Raw genomic sequence first — 18,244 nt, forward strand, 5'->3', positions numbered from 1 at the left:
GGTTATATTGGTCTCTTGCCTGGAGCCACGAGTCCCCTCTACCCTGGCTGCAGTGGTATACTAGCTTTCCATGAAACCCAGGTTGGATGGGTCTCTCCCCTGGAGAGGAGAGTCCCCTCTACCCTGGCTGTGGCAGTATAGGATCTCCCCCCCACACACACACCCAGGTGGGAGTGGCGAGTTTCTCACCTGAAGGAGCAAGTCACCTCTACCCAGGTTGTGGCGGTAAGTATACAAGATCCCCCAAATACACAGGTGGAAAGGGTATCCCAACTGGAGCAGCGAGTGCCCTTTACCCTGGCTGCGGAGGTATACAAGCTCCCACAGACACCCAGGTGGAAAGGTTCTCCTGCATGGAAGGGCAAGTCCCCTCTCTTCTAGCTGTGTTGGTATATGAGCTCCCACTGACACCCTGGTGGGAGGGGTCTCCCGCCAGCAGGGGCAAGTACTTTCTACACTGTATCTGGTGGTATACATTCCCTGGGATACCCAGGGCTGAGGCATCTCCTGCCTGGAGGGGCGAGTCCCCACAACCCTGGCTGCAGTGGTATACGAGCTCCCATCCCAACCCAGGTGGGAGCATCTCCTGCCTGAAGGGGCAAGTCCCCTCAACCCTGGCTAAGGGGGTATAAGATCCCCCTCTTACCTCCAGAAGGAAGGGGTCTCCCGCCTTGAGGGGCGAATCGCTGCTACCCCAGCTGCAGATGTATATGATCCCCTTTTTGCCATATACCCATGTGGGAGGGTTCTTCTACCTGGAAGGTCGTGTCCCCTCTACCCTGGCTAAGGTGGTATAGGAGTTACCCCCATTCCCAGGTGGGAGGTGTCTCTGGCCTGGAAGTGCGAGTCTCCTCTAGCCTGGCTGCTGGGGTATATGAGCTCCACCTGACAACCAGGTGGGCAGGGTCTTCCGCCTGGAGAGGCCAGTCCTCTCTACCCTGGCTGCAGCTGTTGAGGAGCTTCCCTTGACACCCAGGTGGGATGGGTTTCGCGCCTAGAAGGGTGACTTCCCTCTACCCTCTCTGAGGGGTTTACTAGCTCTCCCAGACACCCAGGTGGTAGGGGGGTCTCCTCTTAAAGGGGCGGGTGCCCTCTATACTGGCTGCTGTGGTATACGTGCTCCCCACCACATACCAAGATGGGAGGGGTCTCCTTCATTAAAAGTCAAGTCCCCTCTAACATGGATTAAGTGATATACTATCTCTCCCTGACACCCAGGTTGGATGGGTCTCTCACCTGGAGGGACGAGTCCACTTTACCTTGACTGCTGTGGTAAAGGATCTCTCCCTTCCACCCAGGTGGGAGGGTGTCTGGCCTGGAGAGGCTAGTCACCTCTACCCTGGCTGCAGTTGTATAGGAGTTTCCCACTACACCGAGGTGGGAGGGGTCTCCAAATTGGGGGGATGAGTCCCCTCTACCCTGGCAGTGGAGGTATAGGAGCTCACCCAGACACACATGTGGAAGGGGTCCCCCAACTAAAAGTGCAAGTTGCTCTACCCTGGCTGCAATGGTATAAAAACTCCTCCTGAAACCAAGGTGGGAGGGGTCTCCCACCTAGAGGTGGGAATCCCTCCTACCCTGGCTTCAGCAGGATAGGAGCTCCCCAGGACACTGAGTTGGAATAGGTCTCCCTCCTGGAAAAGTGAGTCCACTGTGCCTTGGCTGCAACAGTATGCAAGCTCCCCCAGACACCTAGGTGGGAGAAGTCTCCTGCCTGGATGTGTGAGTCCCCAGTACCCTGGCTTCAGTAGTATTTGATTTCCACCCCCAGAGCTAGGTGGAAGGGTCTCCCGCCTGAAGGGGCAAGGCCCCTCAACCCTGGCTACGGAGGTATGAGAGCCCCCTCCTACCCCTAGGAGTGAGGGATCTCCAGCTTGGAGGGGTGATTCACTGCTACTCCATCTGCAGGTGTATAAGATCCCCCCCTCACTAGACACCCATGTGGGAGGTGTCTTCTGCCTGAAGGTGCTAGTCGTTTCTATCCTGAATGCTGGGGTATATGAGCTCCACCTGACACCTAGGTGGGAGGGGTCTTCCACCTGGGGTGGCGAGTCCACTCTACCCTGGCTAAGGTGGTAAAGAAATTACTCCCATTCCAAGGTGGGAGGTGTCTTTCGCCTGGAGGTGCGAGTCACCTCTACCCTGGCTGCTGGGCTATATGAGATCCACATGACACCATGGTGGGAGGGGTCTTCTGCCTGGAGAGTGAGACCTCTCTACTCTGGTTGCAGTTGTTAAGGAGATTCCCCTGACATCCAGGTGTGAAGGGATCCCCCACCTAGAGGGGTGACTTCCCTCTGTCCTGGCTGAAGGGTGTACCAGATCTCCCAGACGCCCAAGTGGGAGGGGTCTCCTGCTTTGAGAGGTGAATCCCCTCTATTCGGGCTATTGTGGTATAGGAGCTCCTCTAACATACCAAGATGGAAAGGGTCTCCCACCTGTAGGAGCGAATCCCCTGTACCCTGGCTGCTGCCGCAGTCTGGCTGGGCCAAATAACCAGAAGGTGACAAGCAACTTGAAGGCTGAAGTGGGAACTACTTTATTATGGAACAGCAGAGGTATATACCTTACTGATTTCACACAGCTTGTCTCAATTAGTATCATCTAGATACAGTAGTCAGCCAATACGGAATCCTCATCATCTTAATGTCTTGGTGGTGTTGACTCACAAACTACTCCTCCTGGTAAACTGCCAGGCCCCATTTTGACTTGATCGTAGCCCTCAAAAGGCTACAGTGGTTTACTAGCTTTCCCTGACACCCAAGTTGGATGGGTCTCTCCACTGGAGGGGCGAGTTCCTGTACCATGGCTGCTGCAGTAAAGGATCTCACTTCATGCCTGGAGAAATGAGTCCCCTCTACCCTGGCTGTGGTGGTATACAATGTCTCCCAGACACCTACTTGGGAGCGGTCTCCTGCCTGGAAGGGCAATTCCCCTCTTCCCTGGCTAAGGCGGTATACAAGCACCCCACTACACACAGGTGGGAGTGGTCTTCTGTATGGAAGGGCAAGTCCCCTCTACTCTGGCTTTGGCAGTATACAAGCTCTCTGGACACCCAGGTGGGATGGGACATTCACCTGCAGGTACATGTTTCCTCTACACTGGCTGTTCCAGTGTAGGAGCTCCCCCCGACACTCAGGTGAAAGGTGTCTCTTACCTGTAGGGGTGAGTCCCTTCTACCCTGGATGCTGCAATAATCAAGCTTCCCCAGACACCCAGGTGGGTGGTGTCCAATGATTGAAGGTGCGAGTCCTCTCTTCCCTGGCTGTGGAGGTATAAGAGCTCAACCAGACACCCAGGTAGGAAAGGTCTCCTGACTAGAAGGGCAAGTGTACTCTACCCTGGCTGCAGTGGTATAGGAACTCCCCCTGACACCCAGGTGGAAGCTTTCTCCCAACTAGAGGAGCAAGTCCCCTGTACCCTGGCATCAGCAGTATAGGAGCTCCCCAGGACATCCAGGTGGAAGGGGTCTCCCTCCTGGAGGGGCAGGTCTCCTCTTCCCTGGCTGCAGCAGTATAATAGCCCCCCCCCCCCGAAACACAGGTGGGAGAGGTCTCCCCTGTGGATGGGAGAGTCTCCTCTACCCTGGCTGTGGTGGTATAATATCTCCCCCACACACATCCAGGTGGGAGGGGTCTTCTGCCTTGATGAGCAAGTGAGCAAGTCCCCTCTACCTTTGTTTTGGTGGTATATGATATCTCCCTGACACACAGGTGGGAAGGGTCTCCCGACTGGAGCAGCAAGTTCCCTTTACCCTGGTTGTGGAGGTATACAACCTCCTCCCATATACCCAGATGGCAGTGTTCTCCTACATGGAGGGGCAAGTCCTCTCTATCCTGGCTGTGTTGGTATATGAGCTTCCACTGACACCCTGGTGGGAGTGATCTCCCACGAGGAAGGCAAGTATTTTCTACCATGGCTGGGGAGGTATATGAGCTCCAGATGGCAACCAGGTTGGAGGGGTCTCCCGCCTGGATGGGCAAGCCTCGTCTACCCTGTTCAAGGTGGTTTACAAGTTCCCTGCAACATCCTGATGGGAAAGGACTCCTGCGTGATCGGGCGAGTCCCCACTACTCTGGCTGCAGCAGTGTAGGTGCTTCCCCCTCACTGAGATGGGAGGATCTTCCGCTGAAGGGGCGAGTCCCCTCAACCCTGGCTTTGGGGTTATAAGAGCCCCCTCCTACCCCCAATAGGAGGGGTCTTCAGCCTGGAGGGACGAGTCACTGATACCTAGGGTGGAGGTGTATAGGATCTCCCCTAGCCAGACACCCATGTGGGAGGGGTCTTCTTCCAGGAGGGGTGAGTCCACTCTATCCTGGCTGCAATGGTTAAGGAGTTTCCCCTGATACCCAGTTAGGAGTGATCTCCTGCATATAAAGGTGACTTACTTCTACCCAGCCTGCAGGGGTTTACCAGCTCTCCCAGACACCCAGGTGGGAGGGTCTCCTGCTTAAAAGCCTCTATTATGGCTCCTGTGGTTTAGGAGATCCCCCCTAAAGGGTCTTCCTCCTGAATGAGGGTGCCCCTCTACACTGGCTAAGTTGGTATAGAGTTACCCCCATTCCCAGGTGGGAAGTGTCTCTCCCCTGGAGGTGCGAGTTGCCTCTACCCTGGCTGCTTGGCTATATGAGCTCCACCTGACACCCAGGTGGGAGAGGTTTTCCACTTGGAGGGGTGAGTCTCCTAAAACCTGACTGCAGTGGTTAAGGAGCTCCCCCTGACACACAGGATGGAGGGGTCTTCACCTAAAAGGGTGACTTCCCCCTACCCTGGCTGCAGGGGTGTACCAGCTTTCCCAGATACTCTGATGGAAGGAGTTCACTGCTTGGAGGGTCAAGTCCCTCTACTCTGGCTGCTGTGGTATAGGAGCTCCCCCACATACCAAGATGGTAGGTGTTTCCCCCTGGATGGGGCAAGTCCCCTCTACCATTGATCTGGAGATACAGGAGGAGCAAGTCCCCTCAACCCTAGCACGGAGGTATAGGAGCTCCTCCAGTCACCCAGGTGGGAGGAGTTTCCCAACTAGAGGATCCAGTCCCCTCTAACCTGGCAGCAGTGATATTGGAACTCCCCTGATACCCAGGTGGGAGGGGTCTCTCACCTGGAGGGGCGAGTCCCTGCTACCCTGGTTCAGTGGTATAAGAGCCCTCAGAGACACACAGGTGGAAGGGGTCTCCAGCCTGACGGGGTAAGTGCCCTCTACACTGGCTGTGGTGGTATATGAGCTCCCATCAACACACAGGTTGGAGGAGTCTTTGCCTGGAGAGGCTAGCACTTGGCTCTCCATTACTGGGCCCGGCTCCTTGCTTGAGACCCCGACTACAGTACTCAAAGACCCTGTACCCTGTCCCTTGGTTTCAGGTCACTTTTGCTAGCCCAGGCTTGTGCCTCCCTTCTGATCCCCTCATTCTGTGGTATCCTGGCACTGCCAGGACTCTCTGCTCCCCCTGCTTCTCCCCTCTAACCTGGCTGCAGCAGTATGCAAGATCCGATCCCAGCAACACTCAGGTGGGTGGGGTCTCCTGCCTGAAGGCATGGGTCCCCTCTACCCTGGTTGGGGCTGTGTACAAGCTCCCCCAACACCCAGTTGGGAGGCATCTCCCGCCTGGAGGGGCGAGTCCCCTCTACCCTGCATACAGAGGTATACGAGTTCCCCCCAACATCAATGTGAAACCAGTCTCCAGCCTGGAGGGGTGACTCCCTGTTACCCTGGCTGCAGCTCTGTAGGAGTCCCCCAATCAAACCCAGGTGTGAGGGTCTCTTGTCTGGAGGGGGCGCGTCCCTGTTACTCTGCCTGTGCCTAGATACGAGCTTTCCCTAACACTCAGGTGAAAGGCGTATCCCACCAGAAGGGGTGAGTCCCTAAGACCCTGACTGAAGCTATACATGAGACCCCACCCACTGGGAACAGAGGTGGAAGTGATCTCATGACTGTAGGGGTGGGTCCCCTCTATAAGGGGTGATGCAGAATACAAGGTAGCCTGGACTCCAAGGTAGGAGGGGTCTCTCACCTGGAGGAGCCAGTCTGATCTACACACACTGCAGAGGTATAAGAGCTCCCACAGACGATGTCTTTTTCATTCACCCAGGCCTAGGTGTTAGCACTTGGGTCTCCATTACTGGGCCTGGCTCATTGCTTGAGCTCCTGGCTGCCCTTCTCCAGGAACCAGTCGCTTTCCTTGGTTTCAGGCCCCTTTTACTGGCCCCCTTCTGTGCCTCCCCTCTGATTCCTTCATGCTCTGGTATCCTGACACTGCCTGGACCCTCCGCCACACCTGCTTCGCTCTAGCCTAGGCTGCTAAAATGGCTCCTGCAGCCCAGCAACCCCCGCCAAACTGTACACGCCAGGTATCCCCTCACAGTATCCTCTTTTGCCCCTCATTGATCCAGGTTCCTGTCTGAGGATCTACTCACCTGGGACAGAGGAGCAGAATTGGCTGGTCTCTGCACCCTGAATGCTCCGTATGGGAAAAACAGCCCTGCCAGTCACCAGAGTCACCTTCACCCCCTCTACCTTGAGGCCTGCCAGTTAACATGGGACTTGCTCCAACCCAGCCCTGAGCGATCTCCTCTCTTCCTTCCCCTGCCCTCTGGACTTACATGCTTTCCCTACCCCAACCCAGGGTTCCCTAACACTGACCCTTTGTGTTCCAGTCTCCAGGCCTGGGCACTTGCCTGAGTCCCTGACCACGTTCCTCATGTACGGTGGCATAGCATGGAGTCTCTTCGTGTTGGATCTGACCTGGTGGTCCCTTACTTAAGCCCCCCAGAGGGCTCACCTAGGTGTCCCTTGTGCTTCCCTCTATCTTCTGGTACTCACGTAGCCCCTATCTCCCTTGCCCTCATGCTTTTTCCTGGCACATGCAGGTCTCCTGTTCCTTGGATCCCTCATCACAATCAGTTGGGTAGGTGCCTTGCTTGAGGAGCTGTCTTGGGTCATGGCTCTTGCCCTACAGTGCAGCCACCATGACCCATTGCTGTGCCCTTGATTTGCCCTCCTCCTGTCCCCCTTCCCTTGTCTGGACTCCTTTTCCATGTCCCTGGTCCTAGATTCAAATCTGAATCAGGGAGCCTTATGGGAAACAGAGCTATGCTCCTCACCTGGGTCCCTTGCTCTCTCTGGGTGCTTGGTCCTCCACCAGGAACCCTGATACCAGGAGGTGACCCTGGGCCTGGTACCTTACTGCCCCCTGCTGGATACCCTGCCTTCTCTCCCAAATCTTGTCCAGTGTCCTGAGGCCCTTGCCCAAGCCCTGGCCCTTGGCTCTCCATTCCTCGGCCTGGCTCCTCACTTGAGCCTCTTGTGATCCTTCTTGCTCACTGCTTTTCTGGGCATTGTCTGAGGGCCCCTCACTGGGGCCACTTCCCTACTCCCCTTGGCTTCCCTGTATTAAGTACCCTAGTGCAGGCCCACCGGCCCAGTGTTCCCTGCTCTCCCCTGGCCTGGGCCCTCCTCTAGTTCCCTTACCTGGGCTCTTTGATGGGGTCCTGGCCCCCTCCCAACCCACATCCATCATGTGGCCAGTCAGGCTGTGCCCTCTTTTCGGCCCTCCTGACTTTTCTGTCTCTGACACACCCGCTTTCCTGAACCCCTTCCCAGGATGCTCATCAGGGCCAGGAGACTTGACCTGGCCTCTTGGCTCTGGGGGCTCATTTTGGGAAAACATAAGCCTGCCTTTTGCCTGGGTTTGGCCTTTGTCAGACCCTGCTTCTGGCCCTGAAACCCTGCAATTTTCCTGGGCCTTGAGCCCTTCTCCCCCTGTGCCAGCTGTTCCCCTTTCTCCCCTCCTACCTTCCCTAACCATGTTTTCTTTTCATTCACCCAGACCCAGGTGCTAGCACTTGGCTCTCCATTACTGGGCCTGGCTCCTTGCTTGAGACCCTGGCTACAGTTCTTAAAGACCCTGTCCCCTGTCCCTTGGTTTCAGGTCACTTTTGCTGGCCCACTCTTGTGTCTCCCCTCTGACCCCCTCATGCTGTGGTATCCTAGCACTGCCGGGACTCTCTACTCCCCCTGCTTCTCCCTAGCCTATGCTGCTCAAATTGTTGCTGGCAAACTGAACTCCCACACTTCCGCACACCAGGTATCCCCTCACAGTACCCTTTTTGACCCCTCCTTTGGTACAGGTCCTTCTCTGAGGATCTACTCACCTAGTGCAGAGGAGAAGAATTGGCTAGCCTCTGTGCCCTGAAGGCTCCTTATGAGAAACATAGCCCTGCCACTCACCTGAGTTCCCTTCACTGCCTGAAAATTGAGGCCTGGGCTGGGGATGTGGCTCAAGCGGTAGCGCGCTCGCCTGGCATGCGTGCGGCCCAGGTTCAATCCTCAGTACCATATACAAAGATGTTGTGTCCGCTTAAAACTAAAGAATAAATATTAAAAAAAAAAAAAAAAACCTCTCTCTCTCTTTTAAAAAAAATTAAGAAAATTGAGGCCTGGCAGTTTACATAGACTTTTTCTAACCTAGCCCTGAGTAATCCCCTCCCTTCCCTCCCCTGGCCTCTGTACTTGCATGCTGCTTCTACAGCAAACCAGGCCTCTCTAACCCTGACCCTTTGTGCTCCAGTCCCTGGGCCTGAGCATTCGCCTGACTGCCTGACTGTGTTCCTCATGGCCCTTGGCTTTCGTGTTGGGTCTGACCTGGGGTCCCCTTGATGGTTCTGCCAGTGGACTCCCCTAGGTGCCCCTTGGCTTCTCCTGGTCATCATACAGCCCCTTCCTCCCCTTCTCCTGTGCCTTTTTCTGGTGATTGCAGGTCTCCTGCTCCTTGAGTCCCCCATCACCATTGTTCGGGTGGGTCCCTCACCTGGGTTGTGTCCTGGGTCTAGACCCTATGTGCACATACCGCGGCCCCTGCCATGCCTTCCCATAGCCCTCCTTTTGGCCCCCTTTCTTTTCCGGGCCTCTTTTGCCAAGACCCTGGCACTAGATTCTCCTCTGATCTAGGGTGCCTTATGGGAAACAATGCCCTGCCCCTTGCCTGGGCTCTTTTATCTCCCTGGGTGCTTGGTCCTGCACCAGGAATCCTGAAACCTGGAGGTAGCCCTGGGCCTGGAGCCTGACTGCCCCCTTCTGGGTTCCTCGCCTTCCTTCCCAAATCTTCTACACTGTCCTTAGCCCCTGCCCAAGCCCTGGCTTTTGGCTCTCTGTTCCCTGGCCTGGATACTCACTTGAGCCTCTGGTGGCCCTTCATGCTCACTGTATTTGTAGGCATTGTCTGGGGTGCCCTCGCTGGGGCCACTTCCCTGCTCACCTTGGCTTCCCTGTATTAAGTACACTGGTACAGGCCCACCTTTTCTTCCCAGCATTTTCTGCTCTCCCCTGACTGGACCCTCCTCTAGGTCCCTTGCTTGTGCTCATTGCTGGGGTCCTGGACCCCACCCCACCCACACCTGTCTTGTGGCCCTTCAGGCTGTACCCTCCTTTAGCCCTCCTGTCATTTCTGTCTCTGCCATGCCCGCTTTCCTGATCCCCTTCCCAGGATGCTCACCTTGGCCAGAGTATATGACCTTTGGGAAAATATAGCCATGCCCCTTGCCTGGGCAATTTCACCTCCCTCAGTCCAGGCCCTGCTCCTGAACCCTGACACCCTGCAGTGGACCTGGTCCTTGAGCCCTCCTCCTATGTGCCAGCAGCTCCCCTTTCTCCCTTTCCACGCTCCCTATCCATGTTTCTTTTCATTCTCCCAGGCCCAGGTTCTAGCATTTGGCTCTATATTACTGAGCCTGCCTCCTTGCTTGAGTCCCTGGCTGCCCTTCTCCAGGACCCAGTCCCTGTCCCTTGGTTTTAGGCCCCTTTTACCCGCCCGCTTCTGTGCCTCCCCTCTGATTCCCTCATCCTGTGTCATCCTGGAACTGCCCAGACCTTCCCCTATCCCTGCTTCACTCTAACCTAAGCTGCTCAAATGTGTCCTGCAGCCCACCGACACACCCACCTCCACATGTGAGGTATCCCCTCACAGTACCCTCTTTTGCCCCCATTGGTCAGGGTCTCACTATGAGGATCTACTCACCTGGGGCAAAGGAGTGGAATTGGCTGTTCTCTACACCCTGAATGCTCCCTATGGGAAACACAGTCCTGCCAGTCACCTAAGTCCCTTTCCCTGCCTGTTCCTTGAGGCCTGGCAGTTAACATGGCACTTGCTCCAATCAAGCCCTGAGTGATCCCGTCCTTCCCTCCCCTGCCCTCTAGCCTTGCATGCTGCCACTACCGCAACCCAGACCTCTCTAACCCTGACACTTTTCACTGCAGTCTCTGGGCCTGGAAGTTTTCCTGACACTCTGACTGAGTTTTTCATGGCCCTTGGCATAGCAAGGACTCTCTTCCTGTGGGTCTGACCTGGGGAACCTTTGATCAGGCCTGCTAGTGCGCTCCCCTAGGTGCCCCTTGGCTTCTCCTGGTCCTCACACAGCCCCTTCCTTCTCTCCCCCCCACGCTTTTTCTGGCACTTGCGTGTCTCCTGCTTCTTAGGTCCACCATCACCATTGGTCAGGTGTGTCCCTTGCCTGGACTTCTGGCTTGGGTTCTGGTTCTTACACCTTTGCGCACCCACCACAACTGCTCTCGTGCCCTCCCATCGCCCTCTTTCAGGCCCCCTTCCTTTTCCTGGCCTCTTTTGTCAGGACCCTGGCCATAGGTACTCATCTGATCTAGGGTGCCTTATGGGAAACAATTCCCTGGCCCTCAATGGGGCCACATGCTCTCCCTGGGTGCCTGGTCCGGCTCCAGGAACCCTGAAACCTGGAGGTGGCCCTGGGCCTTTAGCCTGACTGCCCACTGCTGGATCACCTGCCTTCCTTCCCAAATGTAATCCACTGTCTTGAGTGCACTACCCAAGCCCTGGTCTCTGGCTCTCCATTCCCTGTCCTGGCTTCTTGCTTGAGCCTCTGGTGGCCCTTCTTGCTCACTGCTTTTCTGGGCATTGTCTGAGAGCCCGTCACTGGGGCCGCTTCTCTGCTCCCATTGGTATTCCTGGACTGCAATATCCTAGTGCAGCCCTGCCTTACCAAACCCATGTTCCCTGCTCTTCCCTGGCCTGAGCCCAATTCTAGGTCCCTTGCCTGTGATCCTTGCTCGGGTGTGGACCCCACCCCACCCACACCCGTCCTGTAGCCCTTCAGGCTGACCCTGCTTCAGACCTCCTGTCTTTCTCTGCCCCACCCGCTTTCCTTTTCCCCTTCCCAGGAGGCTCAGCCTGGCCAGGCGACTTGATTGGGCTTCTTGGTCCTAGAGGCTCCCTTTGGAAAACGTAGCCCTGCCCCTTGCCTGGGCCCTTTGGCCTCCCTCAGCCTGGGCCCTGCTCATGACTCCTGATACTCTGCAGTGAATCTGAGCCTTGAGCATTCTCCCTGTGTGCCACTGACTCTACTTTCTCCCCTCCCGCTGCTCCCCCTCCATGTTTATTTTCATTCACCCAGGCCCAGGTTCTAGCACTTGGCTCTCCATTACTAGGCCCAGCTCCTTGCTTAAGCCACTGGCCACCCTTCTCAAGGACCCTTTCCCTGTTCCTAGTTTTCAGTCCCCTTTTTCCAGCCCCGTCCTGTGCCTCCGCTCTGTTCCCCTCATGCTGTGAAATCCTGGCACTGCCTGAAGCCTCCACTATCCCTGCTTCACTCTAGCCTAGGCTCCTCAGATGGGTCCTGCAGCTCCCCGATCCCCAGCAACCTCTTCATGCCAGGACGTATCACCTCACAGTACCCTCTTTTGACCATTATTGGTCCAGGTTTCTCTCTGAGGATCTACTCACCTGGAGCAGAGGAGAAAATTTTGCTGGTCTCTGTACCCTGAATGCTCCCTATGAGAAACACAACCCTGCCAGTCACCTGAGTCCCCTTTAATGCCAGTACCTTGAAGCCTGGCAGTTAACATGAGACTTGCTCCAAGCCAGCCTTGAGCAATCCACTCCCTTCTCTCCCCTGACTTCTGGCCTTACATGCTGCCCCTACCCCATCCCAGCCTTCCCAGACCTTTGGAGCTCCTGTCCCTGTCTTGTACGCTCCCTTGAGCCCCTGACTGCTTTCCTCATGTCCCTTTGCATAGTGTGGAGTCTCTTCATGTTGGGTCTGAAATGGGGACCCCTTGTTTGGGCCCACCAGAGGGCTCCCCTACGTGCCCCTTGAGCTTCCCTGTGTCTTATGGTCCTCATGCAGCTCATCCTCCCCATCTCCTTGCATATTCCTCTCATTCTCATGAGTCTCCTACTCCTTGGGTCCCTCATCCTAGTTTGGTCTTGGGGGTACCTTGTCTGAGCACCTAGCTACCATCTTGGCTCTCCTCCCACCATGCACCCACCATGATCTCTATATCCCTGATTCTGGCCCCCTTCCATTGCCATGGCTCCTACAACAGGACCCTCTCTATGGATTCTCATCTGGACCAGGGCACCTTATGAGAAACAATGCCCTGCCCCTCGCCTGGCTCACTTACTCTTTCTGGGTGCTTGGTCCTGCACCAGGAACTCTGAAACTAGGTAGTGGCCCTGCGCCTGGAGCCTGACTGTACCCTGCTGGATCCCCTTCCTTTTCTCCAAATTCTTGTCCACTGTCCTAAGCCCGCTGCCCAAACCCTGGCCCTTGGCACTTCAGTCCCTTGCCTGGCTCCTCACTTGAGCCTCTGGTGGCTCTTCTAGTTCCTTTCTTTTCTGAGCTTTGCCTGAGGTCCCCTCGCTGGGGAAGCTTCTCTCCTCCCCTTGGCTTCTCTGTACTGCAGTACCCTAGTGCAGTCACACAATACTGGCCCTGCCCTTCCCTGCTCTGCTCTGGCCTGGGCCCTTCTCTAGGTCTCATGTCTTAGCTCCTCACTAAACCCATACCTGTCCTGTGGCCCTTGAGGCTGTGCCCTCTATTGGTCCTCTTGTCATTTCTGTCTCTCCCAGGCAGACTTTCCTGATCTCCTTCCCAGGATGCTCACCAGACAAGGTACTTTACTTGGCCTAGTGGCCCTTTGGGTTCCCTTTCAGAAAACGTGAGCCCTGCCACTTTTCTGGGCACTTTGGTTTCCCTCAGCCTGTGCCCTGCTACCCAATCCTGACACCCTTCAGTGGACCTGGCCCTTCAGACTTCCTGCCGCTTTGCCACCTGCTCATATTTCTCCCCTCCATCCCCTGCCCATCCATATCTATTTTCATTAACGCTCCCTCAGGTGCTAGTACTTTGCTCTTCAATATTGGAAATCGCTCATTGCTTGAGCCCCTGGCTGCCTTTCTCGAGGACCATTTCTCTTCCCTTGGTTTCAGGTCACATTTTATAGACCCCATCCTATGCCTCTCATCTATTCCACTGGTGCTGTGGTATCCTGGCACTGCCATGACCTTTCACTTTCCCTGCTTCTCCCTAGCCTGGGCTCCTCAAAAGGGTCCAGGCTGCCAACCAACCACCATCACAACCTCCATACACAAGCACCCCTCACAGTGACCTCTTCTGACCCTCCTGTTGTCCAGGTCCCTCTATGAGGATCTACTCACCTGGGCAGAGGAGCCAAGTTGACTGGCGTCGGTGACCTTAAGGCTCCCTATGGAAAATAAAGCCCAGCCTCTTGCCTGAGTCCCCTTTGCTGCCTGAACTTTGAGGACTGGCAGTTATCATGCAACGTGCTTCAACCCAACTCTGAGAGATCCACTCCCTCCCCTCCCATGCCCTCTGGCCTTGCATGCTGCCCCTAGCCCAACCCAGCCCTACCTAATACTGACCCTTTGCGCTTCAGTACCCAGGCCTGGCGTTCACATGAGCCCCTGACAGTGCTCCTCATGTCACTTAGCATAGCATGGAGTCTCTTCCTGTTGTGTCTGACCTGAGGGCCCCTTGCTTAGGACTGTCACCATGCTCCATTAGTTGCCTGTTACACTTTTCACTGTCTCCTTGTCTTTGCACAGCCCTTCCTCCTTTTCCCCTTGCACTTTCCCATGGCGCTTGTAGTTCTCTTGCTACTAGGGTCACTTATTCATGGTCGGTCAGGTGGGTCCTTTACCTGGGCATCTGGCTTGGGTCCTGGATCGTGCCCACCCCCAGACCCAAAAGACCCCTGACCATGCCCTCTCATTGCCCTCCTCTAGGATACCTTCACTTACCAGGCCTCCTTTGCCAGGTCCCTGTCCCTGGATTCTCATCTAAGCCACAGTGCCTTATGGGAACCTGAGTCCTGGGAAAACATAGTTGTGCCCCTTGCCTGGGACTTTGTACTCTCTTTGCCCAGGCCCTGCTCTTCAATCCTGACACCCAGCAGTGAACCTCGGCCTTGAGCCCTCCTCTCTCTGTGCCACCCACTACCCTTACTCCCCTTTTTTCCCTCCTCAGCCCTGTCTGTATTCATAGGACCCAGGAATGGATCCTTGCACTTGGCTCCCCATTCTTGGGCCTGGCTCCTTGCTGGAGCCCCTGGTTGGCCTTCTTGAGGAACCTGTCCCTGTTCCTTAATTTCAGGCCCCTTGTTGGCCCCCTCCTGTTCCTACCCTCTGTTCCCCTTGTACTTTGGTATTTTGTCATTTCCAGGACACTGCCCTCCCCCTGCTTCTCTCTAGCCTTGTCTCCTCCAATGGTTGTTGGCTCCCCACTGATACCCCCCCCAATCCTGGACCAAAGGTATCCCTCACATTGCGTTCTTTTGGTCCTGGTCTCTCTCTGAGGATCTACTCACCTGGGGCAGAGGAGTGGAATTTGCTGGCCTCTGGGCCCTGAAGGATCTCTATGGGCAACACAGCCCTGCCCCTCGTATTGGCCCTCTTTGCTGTCCAAACTTGACAACTAGCAGTAGAATTGGGCCTACTGATGACCTTGCCTTGGGCAATCCCCTCCCTTCCCTTTCCTGCCTTCTAGCCTTGCAAGCTGCCACTAAGCCACCCCAGAGCTTCATCACCTTGACCCTATGCCCCCCACAGTCCTGGCTTGGCTGACAGCCTGAGCTCATTATTGCATTACTCGGGTTGTGTTGCTTTCTGTGCTGTCTCTTCTTGTCGTGTCTGACCTGGGCGCCCATTGATTTTGCCCCCAAGCTCAATTCGCTCTGTGCCATTTGCGCAGCTCTCTGTCTCATCATAATAGCACCGATCCTAACTCTCCTTCCCCTACTGTTTTTTCCTGGAACAGGGGCATGCTGCTGATTTGGTCCTTGATAACTTTTTGGGGGGTAGGTTCCTTACCTGGGTTCCTTGATTGGGTCCTGACTCTTGCCCTTCTCTGCACCCACTCGACCCCCCACTGTGCCCTCACATCACACTCCTCCTGGCCTCTGTCACTTGCCAGGCCCTGTGGCCTGGTCCTGGCCCTTTATTCTCATCTGGGCCAGGGCACCTTATGGGAAACAGAACCCTGATCCTCGCTTGGGCTACTTTCTCTCCCTAGGCCCTTGGGGTAGCATCAGGAACCCTGACACCTGGCAGTAGTGCTGGGCCTTGAGCCTGCCTCCCCCCCCCCTGCTGAATTCCCTCCTCAGCCCTGTCCACTGTCCTGAGCCCTCTACCTTAGTGCTGGCCCTTGGCTCTCCATGCCCTGGATTGGCTCCCATCTTGAGCCTCTGGGGGTCCTTCTTGCTCCGTGCTTCTCTGCGATTGAACTGTGGGCCTTGCTGGGACCGCTTCCCCACTCCCCTCGTCTTCCCTGCATGTGACCACCCTAGTTCAGCTCCTGCCTCCCCGTCCCCGCCCTCCCCTGCTCTCCCCTAGGCTGGGTCCTCCTCTAGGTCCCTAATCTGGGTTCCTTTCTGCAGTTCTGACCTGAACCCCACAAACCTCCTTCTTCATGCACTTCAAGCTGTGCCCTCCTTTGGCCCTACTGTTGTCCTTGTCCCTTCTAGGCTCCTTTTAAAGATCCCTTTCCCAGGATGCTGACCTTATCCAGGGGATAAGACTGGGATGTTTGGACCTATGGTCTTTCTTTGAGAAAAGGTAGCATTGCCCCTTACCTGGGGGCTTTGTCCTCCTTCAGCCTGGGCCCTTCTCCTCAATCCTGACATCCTGCAGTGAATCTGGGCAATGAGCCCTCCTCTCCCTGCTCCACTCATTCCCCTTACTCCCCTTTCTCCCCGTACACCTCCGCATCCAGGAGAGAGGGGACTCGCCCTTCCAGATGGAATGGCACTCCCACCTGGGTTTCAGGGGAGCTCCTATAGCCTGGGAGCCAAGGTAGAGGGACTCCCTCCTCTATGTGGGAGACCCCTTCCACCTGGGTTTTGGGGAAAGTTCCTATACTGCTGCAGCCAGGGTAGAAGGCACTTACCTCTATAGGCCAGAGAACCCTCACACCTTGGTGTTGAGGGAGAACTCCAAACAGCCACAACAAGGGTAGATGTAACGTGCTCCTCCAGGCGAGAGACCCCACCCACCTGGGTTACAGGGGGAGCTCATACGACCACAGCCAGAGTAGAGAGGATTTGCACCTTCAATCCGCTCTACCTTGGCTATCTTGGTATTCAAGCTCCCTGCAACACTAGGTGGGAGGGATCTCCTTCCTGGAGGGGCGAATACCCTCTACCCTGGCTAAGGCTGTATACAGCTCCCCCACTGGACACCTAATTGGGAGGGGCCTTCCCTCTGGAGGGGCGATTCACATCTACCTGGTCTGCTATGGTACAAGAGTTCTCCCTGACATCCTGGAGAGAGGGGTCCCTGCCTGGAGGGGGAAGTCTTCTCTACCCTGGCTAAGGTGGTATACAAGCTCCCTGCAAGACCAAGGTGGGAGGGATTTCCTGTGTGGAGGTGCGAATCCCTACTACCCTGGTTGCAGTGGTATAAGAGCTCCCCTACCCTGACACCCTGTTGAGAATGATCTCCAGCCTGGAGGAGCGAGTTTCCTATATCATGGCTGTGGGGGTATACTAGCCCCCTCCAACATCCAGGTGGGAGTCATCTCCAGCTTGGAGGGTTGAGTCCCTGTATTCTGGCTGCAACTATATAAGAGCTCCCTTTAATACCCAGGATGGATGGATCTCCCACCTGGAGTGGCATATACCCTATACCCTGGCCTTGAAGGTATAGGATCTTCCCGCCACACACACCCTGGTGGGAGGAGTCTCCTACCTGGAGTGGCGAGTCCTCTCTACCCTTGCTAAGGTGATATACAAGCTTTCCATGACACCCAGGTGAGAGGAGTTTTCTTTCTGGCAAGTTCCAACTACCCTGGCTGTAGTGGTATAAGAGCTCCCACCCACACACACAGGCAGGAGCATTCTCCAGCCTGGAGTGGCAAGTCCCATTTTCCCTGCCTCTACAGTATATGAGGACTCATGACAACCAGAGTTTAGGTATCTTTTGCCTAGTGGGACGAGTCCCCTCTCACCTGGCTGCAGTGGTTATGAGCTCCTCCCCCCATAGCAAGATGGGATGGGTCTCCTACCTGAAAGAGCTACTACCCTCCACCCTGGCTAATGCAGCATACAAGCTCCCTGACACCCAGAAGGGAGGGATCTCCTGAATGGAGGTGAGAATTCATCTGTACCATGGCTAAGGTGGTTTACAAACTCCCTGTGACATGCAGGTGGGAGGGTTCTCCCGACTGAAGAAGTGAGTTCCCTATTCCCTGGCTGAAGTGGTGTAATAGCGTTCCTTGACAGCCAGGTAGGAGAGGTCTCCCGCCTGAGCCGTGAGTTCCCTCTACAATGGCTGTGGCAGTAAAGGAGCTCCCCTGACACCCAGGTGGGAGGGTCTCTGGCCTGGAGGGGTGAGTCCCTCTACCCTGGCTGCGGAGGTATAGGAGAACCCCCAACAGACACCCAGATGCGAGGGGTCTCCATCCGAAGAGGTAAGTCCCTTCTACATGGGCTGCAGCTGTATAAGAACTGCCCATGAAAAACTGGTGAGATGTGTCTACTGCCTGGAGGGGCGAGTCCCCTATACCCTGGCTGTGGTGGTATAGGAGCACCCTTGACACCCAATTGGGAAGAGTCTTCAGCCAGGTGGCTAGAATCCCCTCTGCCCTTCTGCAGCAGTACTGGAGCTCCCCAGGACACCCAGATGGGAGGAGTCTCCTGCCTAGAGGGGCTAGTCCCCTCACCCCTGGCTGGGGCAGTACATGAGCTGCCTCTGACACCCGGGTGGGAGGTGTCTCTGACTGAAGGGGCAAGTCCCTGTACCCTAGCTGCTGCAGTATAAGAGCTTTCCCTGACACCCAGGTGGAAGAGATCTTAGGTGGAAGAGATCTTCCATCTTGAGGGACAAGTCAGCTCCACCCTGGCTAAGGTGGTATACAAGCTCTCTGTGACACCCAGGTGGGAGGGATCTCCCGCCTGCAGGGGTGAGTTTCCTCTATCCTGCAT

The sequence above is a fragment of the Callospermophilus lateralis genome, chromosome 13 (assembly GCF_048772815.1).
Source record: "Callospermophilus lateralis isolate mCalLat2 chromosome 13, mCalLat2.hap1, whole genome shotgun sequence".
NCBI classification, from domain to species: Eukaryota; Metazoa; Chordata; class Mammalia; order Rodentia; family Sciuridae; genus Callospermophilus; species Callospermophilus lateralis.